General features: G+C 43.5%; 1 pseudogene; it reads right to left on the bottom strand.

Annotated features, from left to right (window-relative positions):
* Window positions 1–1,367: 1,367 nt before the first annotated feature.
* LOC129516211 (tubulin alpha-1A chain-like) lies at window positions 1,368–2,815 on the bottom strand (annotated as a pseudogene).
* Window positions 2,816–8,987: the final 6,172 nt, after the last annotated feature.

The following is an 8,987-nucleotide window of genomic DNA, read 5'->3' as shown; positions in this document are numbered from 1 at the left end:
GGTCTTGTTACTGCCATCGGATCTGTGGGCTCATTTTAAAGTGTCTGTCCTCATGTTCACCTTCTTCAGACATATTTCCTCTGCCCTCTGTTCAAAGGCAGAAGACTTGTTCAGAAGCCTGACACACACTGTCTCTTCTCTCTCATCCAGAGGAGAAGGGAGTGAGGCATTCCAGTCCCAGAATTTCAGCCCAGTGGGCTCTCCCTGACAAGACCCCCAACCCTATCCATTTATTCGGTCAGTGAATACTTAATGTGGATCAATTTTGTGGGTGGCCACCATTTGGGTGCTAGAGGTACAGATTTTTTTAAAGAGACCACGCTTTAAGGGGCACCTGGGTGGCTCAGTCAGTTAAGCATCTGTCCTCAGCTCAGGCCATGATCTTGAGGTCCTAGGATCAAGCCCCGAGTCAGGCTCCCTGCTCAGTTGAGAGCCTGCTTCTCCCTCTCCCTCTGTCCCTCCCCCTACGTGTGTTCTCTCTCTCTCTCTCTCATAAATAAAATCTTAAAAAAAAACTTTTTAGAGGCACCTGGGTGGCTCAGTGGTCGAGTGTCTGCCTTTGGCTCAGGTCATGATCTCAGGGTCCTGGTATCGAGTCCTGCAATGGGCTCCCCACAGGGAACCTGCTTCTCCCTCTGCCTATGTCTCTGCCTCTCTCTATGTCTCTCGTGAATAAATAAATAAAATCTTTTTTTAAAATGTTTTTAATAAAGTTTAAAAAAAAGAGCACACTTTAAGAAGCCCATGGTCAGGGAAAATAGGTCAACAAGCAAGTATAATGATAAGACATGCACCTTAAGATAAGTCATGTGGGTGTTTAACATAAATGGCAACCATGAAGATTTATCCAGAATCCAAGAGAGACAGAAGAGGTAAAACCTGAATAGGGCAGGGAACAAATACATTCCACCTGTGATATTCATGGGGATCAGGAGCAGGAAAGAGATGATGACAGGAGGGCTTTCTTTTTTTTTTTTTTTCCAGGAGGGCTTTCTTGAAATCAAAACCATGTTGGAAAATAGAAAGAATCGTCCGCTAGGCTCCTCTCTGAGTGTTTTCCTGTGAGGTCAGGGTATTTTTTGTTACAAAGGAATCAAACTCTCTTGGATTGGAAAGTGAGACAATTCACTCATGCATATTGTTTTGTTTGTGTTTTTTTTTAAGACAGGGAATACTTTATTCAAACCCATCAGAGAAATGGACAGCTTTGGTCTATAACAAAGCAATGTGTTTTAAAGCATAGGTCAGTAATTGTATATGAGAGTATACACTGCTACATACAAATTAACTGATCAGAGCACAACCTTTCAATATTCAAAACATAATAAGCTTCCCTGTAAAAGCAGCACCTTTTGACATTTTTAACTTCAGTATTCCTCTCCTTCTTCTTCACCCTCTCCTTCAACAGAATCCACACCAACCTCCTCATAATCCTTCTCCAGGGCAGCCATGTCCTCATGGGCCTCAGAAAACTCTCCTTCCTCCATGCCCTCACCCACATACCAGTGAACAAAGGCATGCTTGGCATACATCAGGTCAAACTTGTGGTCCAGGAGAGCCCAGGCCTCAGCAATGGCTGTGGTGTTGCTCAGCATGCACACAGCTCGCTGTACTTTGGCCAGGTCTCCACCGGGTACCACAGTGGGAGGCTGGTAGTTAATGCCCACCTTGAAGCCAGTGGGGCACCAGTCCACAAACTGGATGGTATGCTTGGTCTTGATGGTGGCAATGGCAGTATTGACATCTTTGGGAACCATGTCGCCACGGTACAACAGGCAGCAAGCCATATATTTATCATGGCGAGGGTCACATTTCACCATCTGGTTGGCTGGCTCAAAGCATGCATTGGTGATCTCTGCTACAGAAAGCTGTTCATGGTAGGCTTTCTCAGCAGAGATGACAGGGGCATATGTGGCCAGAGGGAAGTGGATGCGGGGATAGGGCACCAGGTTGGTCTGGAACTCCGTCAGATCCACATTCAGGGCTCCATCAAATCTGAGGGAAGCAGTGATGGAGGACACAATCTGGCCTATCAACCTGCTTAGATTAGTGTAGGTTGGGCACTCAATATCGAGGTTTCTACGACAGATGTCATAGATGGCCTCGTTGTCTACCATGAAGGCACAATCAGAGTGCTCCAGGGTGGTGTGGGTGGTGAGGATGGAGTTGTAGGGCTCTACTACAGCTTTGGACACCTGGGGGGCAGGGTATATGGAGAACTCTAGCTTGGACTTCTTGCCATAATCGATGGAGAGACGTTCCATACGTTCCATCAGCAGGGAGGTGAACCCAGAACCAGCTCCCCCTCCAAAGCTGTGGAAAACCAAGAAGCTCTGAAGACCCGTGCACTGGTCAGCCAGTTTCCAAATTCGGTCTAAGACAAGGTCAGTGATCTCCTTGCCAATGGTGTAGTGCCCTCGGGCATAGTTATTGGCAGCATCTTCCTTGCCTGTGATGAGCTACTCAGGGTGGAAGAGCTGGCGGTAGGTGCCAGTGCGAACTTCATCAGTGACTGCGGGCTCCAGGTCTATAAACACTGCCCTGGGCACATGCTTGCCAGCGCCCCTCTCACTGAAGAAGGTGTTGAAGGAGTCATCTCCTCCCCCAATGGTCTTGTCACTTGGCATCTGGCCATCGGGCTGAATGCCGTTTTCCAGGCAATAGAGCTCCCAGCAGGCATTGCTGATCTGGACACCTGCCTGGCCAACGTGGATGGAGATACACTCACGCATGGTTGCTGCTTGGCGGCTGCCGGGCGGATGGCGGAGAAGAGGAGAGGTTGTTGCTTCTTATAGCGCTACTCTTAGGCGGTTGATGTAAGAGAACCTACGCATATTGTGGTTTTTTTTAAGATTTATTTTTATTTATTTATTTATGATAGACATAGAGAGAGAGAGAGAGGCAGAGACACAGGCAGAGGGAGAAGCAGGCTCCATGCCGGGAGCCCGACGCCGGACTCGATGTCGGGACTCCAGAATCGCGCCCTGGGCCAAAGGCAGGCGCAAAACCGCTGAGCCACCCGGGGATCCCCCCTACGCATATTGTTTTAAAAGCACATTGCAATCAAACCCATGACCTGGTAAAAGCTTCCAATGACTTGTCTTCGTTTCTTTATCCCTTTGTTTCCCCCTTTTAAGTAATGGACAAACATGATATATATATACCACCCACACTAACAAACTTGAGCAGAGCAACTTTGGGGAAAGTAAATATTTTTTGCAATAATTACACACATGCAATAATCAAGAGACAAAGGAATTAGCAAACTCTTCAAGTTACATTCAAACCCTCATCCCTGTCATTTACTTGAAAATAATAAATACCTTCAGGGCAAATCACTGAAGTGGCTGAGCAATCTCTACTGCAATATTTAATGAAGCTTATAAATCCTGAAATCCTTCTGGGACCATTGCTGGATGGCAATGGAACAGTGTTGGGGGTTTCTGAAATTGCGGGTGCTTAATTATGTCTAACAAAGTCGATTATCAATAAAGTGTGCATCCATGTCTGAACTTAATTTGTCTCTGCCTCTGTCACTCAGGGTGTCCAAGAATCTATCTGAACAGGGTTGGCAAATCTTTCCTATCAAAGTCCAGATTTTTATGTTTTTTTTTTTATATTTTATGGTTTGCTAGCCACAATGTCTTTGTCATGATGATCCAGCTCGGTCATGGTAGAATGATAGCAGTCATAGGTAACCATAGGGGTGCCTGGCTGGCTCAGTCAATAGAGCATATAACTCTTGATCTCGGGGTCATGAGTTCAAGCCCTACACTGGGCATAGAGATTACTTAAAATAAAATCTTTAAGGGGTGCCTGGGTGGCTCAGTCAGTTAAGCGTCTGCCTTTGGCTCAGGTCATGATCTCAGGGTCCTGGGATCGAGCCCTGAGTTCTCCCTCTCCCTTTGCCCTTCCCCCCAACCCCTACTCATACTATCTTTCTCTGCGACTTAAAAAAATAAAATCTTTAAAACAAAGCAAAACAAAAAACAAACCAAAAAAATAAGCAGGTCCATGTTCCAACAAAACTTTGTTTATGGACACAAAAATTCAAATTTCATATAATTTTAATGTGTCATGAAATATTATTCTGCTTCTGATTCTCTTTATACCATTAAAAATAAGTAAAACCTATTCTTAGGCCATAGCAGTCTGGAAACAGGCAGCTGGGTGAATTTAGACTGCCTGCCAGTGATAGTTTGCCCATCTCTGATTTTGAGTGATGGATTGTACTATGTTGCAACAGTTCAAAGAACATAAATTCTGAGGCACCTGAGTGGTGCAGTCGGTTAACTCTCTGACTCTTGGGTTTGGCTCATGTCATGATCTCAGGGTCATGAGATCAAACCCCTTGATTTGATCTCGACCCCAAAGCCGAGGGTCTGCCTGAGATTCTCTCTCCCTCTGGCCCTGCCTCTGCTCTCTCTCCCAAATAAACCAATAAAAATAAAATCTTTTTTAAAAAAGGAGAGGGTGGCACCTGGGTGGCTCAGTCAGTTAAGTGTTTGTCTTTGGCTCAGGTCATGATCCCAGGAATCCCACATGAGGCTCCCTGCTCAGTGGGGAGTCTGCTTCTCCCTCTGCCCCACTCCCATCTCGTTCTCTCTCTCTCTCTCATGCTCCCTTGCACTCATGCTTTCTCTCTCAAATAAATAGAAATAAAATCTTTAAAAAATAAATAAATAAATCCTGCCTTTCTGCAGTCCTTACACTTGGGCAGCCAGATGAAATCATTACCCTCCTTCAGTCTCCGTTTCTTCTCTCTAAAATAAAGATAATCAGAGGAAACTGGTGAGAATTAAGTGAGGTTATGTAGGTAACAGAAGTTCCAGGAGAATCCGGAGAGGTGAGCTCAAAATTGAGTGCATCCTATGCCAGCTCTTCTTCCCCTTACTTTCTAACTATCTTTCTACTGTGTTCTTTATTTCTTTCTCTTCCTTTGTATTTAATCTTACCTTGTAGCCACTGCTTCAATAATGAAGTATGAAAATGGATTTGCTCCCAACACGGGGAAAACCAGCACCTTCCCTTGTCGACTTGAGTGCTCCCAGCCTGACCCTTTCCCTCAAGACATCAGTGCCTGGGCTGGCCCCTGGGGGGCTGGGTATCAGCTCCCATTAAATATCAGGGAAAGACTAATGAGGCCACAACTGGTCCTATCTCCCTGTGAAGGCATCTCATTAGGGACACAAGGTCTCTTTGAGAGGATTTGCAGCAGCAGCAAATGTCAGGGGCAATTATGTGTGTCTCATCTTTCTTAACAGAACTGCCACCCACCCACCCCCACCCCAACCTCCCTCTAGCTCCCTAAGGTTTGCAATAATCACAGCTACCAATCACAACACCATAGTCAGAACATCCTCTTCCAAGCTCAGTGCGTCCTACAGACTGGATGGAGGTGGGAGGCATCCCTCCGTATCATGGAAGGAAAAAGTGAACAATGAGACCCTAGATGAAGTGGGGGCAGGGAGGAAGGGTGGCCTGAGATTCCTGAGAGCTGGAGAATGGAATCAAACTGGGTCTTCAGAACCACCAAAACTTGATCCTTTCCAACTGTGAAAATATCCAGAAGTTATTTTACAAAGGCATGCTCTGAACATACTGCTTCTTAAGGAATGGGATCAGAAGTCCTCCCACATCAAATACTTTCTATCAGATCTTTAGAATACCCGAGGAAGTCTATTCCCACTAGCCAAGACTCCACAGTCAAACAGGTGTCCGGAGGAGTAGCTGAGGGATGCCTGGGTGGCTAAGCAGTTGAGCATCTGCCTTCATTCAGCTCAGGGAGTGATCCCAGAATCCGGGATCAAATCCCACATCAGGCTCACTGCAAGGAGTCTGCTTCTCCCTCTGCCTATGTCTCTCTCTCTCTCTCTCTCTCTCTCTCTGTGTGTCATGAGTAAGTAAATAAATCTTTTTTTTTTTTTTTTGGAAAAAAAAGATTTAGCTGAGTTGTATTAGGGACAATGATTAGGAGTCATTAAAATTAGGCTTTAGTATTAGGAGTCAGTCAATGTCCAAATCTCTGCCACTTACTGGCTTGTGGATGCTGAATTTACTTAAACCAGATAACCAACAAGACAGCAGCTTTTCAGCTGCTGGGTTTTCCTGTTAGTATTTCTTCCAGAAAAAGTCCTTCTGATGTAAAGTTCTCTCCAAAGGTTTATACCTTCAGTGAGATTCTTTTTTTAAGATTTTATTTATTTGTTCATGAGAGACACACACAGAGAGAGGCAAAGACACAGGCAGAGGGAGAAGCAGGCTCCCTGCATGGAGCCCGACATAGGACTTGATCCCCGGGCTCCAGGATCATGCCCTGGGCCAAAGGCAGGTGCTAAACCACTGAGCCACATAGAGATCCCCCTTCAGTGAGATTCTTAATTCCTCCGTGCAAGGAGCCTGCTTCTGCCTCTGCCTATGTCTCTTCCTCTCTCTCTCAGTCTGTGTCTCTCATGAATAAATAAATCTAAAAAAAAAAAAAAAAGAAAGAAATTCTTAATGGCAGGGAGTACCACATATCCCTCACTATCCCCAGCAACTACCCAGGTGCCTGGACCCAGCAAAGTGCTCAAAAGGACCAAAGTCTATCTAATGACTTAAGAGTTTGGAAAAGGGAACAGAGAAACAAGAGGGAATGAAATTATTAATGAAATAGTTCAGTGCTCGCTTCAGCAGCACATATACTGAAATAGTTCAAGATAATTTCCAGAGAGAAGATTGAGTACCCAGAACAAGGGATGCAGAAAGCCACATACCAAGGATGTCATTATAACCCTATTTTACTAAAAATAAAGAATTAGATTCCAAAAGATTCCAAAGGAAAATATTTTTTCCAAGTTATCTTGAAAGTAAAGAGAATTTTAATATTATCCAATCTCTCAGTAACTATAGTATATGTCAGAAGAACAATGCCCTAAAATTCTAAGGGAGTTAATTTTCAAACTTAGGTAGACATTTTCATACATCCACATTCTTTTAAAAATTATCTGATACACTTTATTTTAGGAAGTTATTTGAGAATGTGCTAAAGCAAAACAAGGAACCAAGCCAGGAAAATGGAAGATGTGGAACCAGGAAACACAGGTATAACAACCAAAAGAGGGATCCCTGGGTGGCACAGCGGTTTGGCGCCTGCCTTTGGCCCAGGGCGCGATCCTGGAGACCCAGGATCAAGTCCCACATCGGGCTCCCAGTGCATGGAGTCTGCTTCTCCCTCTGCCTGTGTCTCTGCCTCTCTCTCTCTCTCTCTCTGTGTGTGTGACTATCATAAATAAATAAATTAATTAATTAAAAAAAAAACAACCAAGAGAGCAGGAGAATCCTTGATTCCAGATGGGGGCAGAAGGAAGGAAGCAGACACCTGATCTAATGGCACAGCCTGGGGTAGGGGTAGGTAAACATAAAGAAAAGCAATGCAAGAAATTAAATGTTATCAAGATACACCATTTCTTTTTGAGTAAATAATATTTACTTAGTTATGATAATAAAAATACCATTTAACTGAATATAACAAAATTGCCATATTAGAAGGATTAAATAGGAAAGGGGAGACTGGTGCAATAGACATAAATCCTCATTTGTTATAGCAGGAAGAAAACAGAATATCTAAAGATGATAGTTCATGAAACTATAGCATGAGCATATTACTTAGAGGTCTAGAAGCAACTACCAGGAGGAAGGACTAAGGGGATTCAAAATGTCAGCTTCTAAAAAAATTTTTTAAAAAATGTCAGCTTCTAAGAAGTAGGATTGAGGTTTAGAAGAAGGGAGACAGGGAGCATCTTTTCACTGTAAATCTTTTGGTACCACTTGATTTCTTTATTTTTTTAAAGATTTATTTATTTATTTGAGGGAGAAAGAGTATGCACACAGAAGAGGAGAGGCGCAGAGGGAGAAGGAGAATGTCAAGCCAACTCCACGCTGAGTGCTGAGCTCCACACGGGGCTTGATCCCACAACCCCAAGATCACAACCTGAACTGAAATCAAGAGTTAGACACCAAACTGACTGAGTCATTCAAGCGCCCTGGTATCACTTCATTTCTTAACCATGCATATTATTGCTTTCAAAAAATTTTTAAAATCTGAATAAAGCAATTAACCTGATGGACAAAGACTAGAGGAGGAACAATCAACTTATGTACTGGGGGCTTTGGGTAATTGTTTTCCTTCTCTTTGTTACATTTTGTTGTCATGGTAAAATTGTAATATATCTATACATATATACATATATGTTTATATGTTATATACATTATATATTATATAACTACTATTACATACTATATCTATCTTACATTTATTTATTTATACATTAGGCCTAATTTCAACACATGCTATAACACGAGAATGTCTAAATTATTATAATTATAATATTATTTTTTTTAATTTTTTTTTTTTTTATTTATGATAGTCACAGAGAGAGAGAGAGAGGCAGAGACACAGGCAGAGGGAGAAGCAGGCTCCATGCACCGGGAGCCCGATGTGGGATTCGATCCCGGGTCTCCAGGATCGCGCCCTGGGCCAAAGGCAGGCGCCAAACCGCTGCGCCACCCAGGGATCCCTTATAATATTATTATAATAATATTATAAAGAGGATTCTGGAAAGCTGGTAGCAATGGGATCATAATTTCTCAATGATCTCCAAATCAAAAGAAGAAGAAGCAACTAGATAACAAAACCAAAACTGTGCCACATTTACACCAAAATGTGACAAGATAGGGCAGCCTGGATGGCTCAGCAGTTTAGCGCCCCCTTCAACCCAGGGAGTGATCCTAGAGACCAGGGATTGAGTCCCATGTCGGGCTCCCTGCATGGAGCCTGCTTCTCCCTCTGCCTGTATCTCTGCCTCAGTCTCTCTCTCTCTCTCTCTCTCTCATGAATAAATAAATAAAATCTTAAAAAACAAAACAAAAAAAATGTGACAAGGTATACTCATGAACCCCAAAATACAAATGAGTGGGAACCAACCACAAGAGCCACAAGACCATCA

Source organism: Nyctereutes procyonoides, unplaced genomic scaffold (genome assembly GCF_905146905.1).
Source record: "Nyctereutes procyonoides isolate TBG_1078 unplaced genomic scaffold, NYPRO_anot_genome, whole genome shotgun sequence".
Lineage (NCBI taxonomy): Eukaryota > Metazoa > Chordata > Mammalia > Carnivora > Canidae > Nyctereutes > Nyctereutes procyonoides.
The sequence above is the reverse complement of the archived record's forward strand: the minus strand, read 5'-3'. Positions and strand labels throughout refer to the sequence as shown.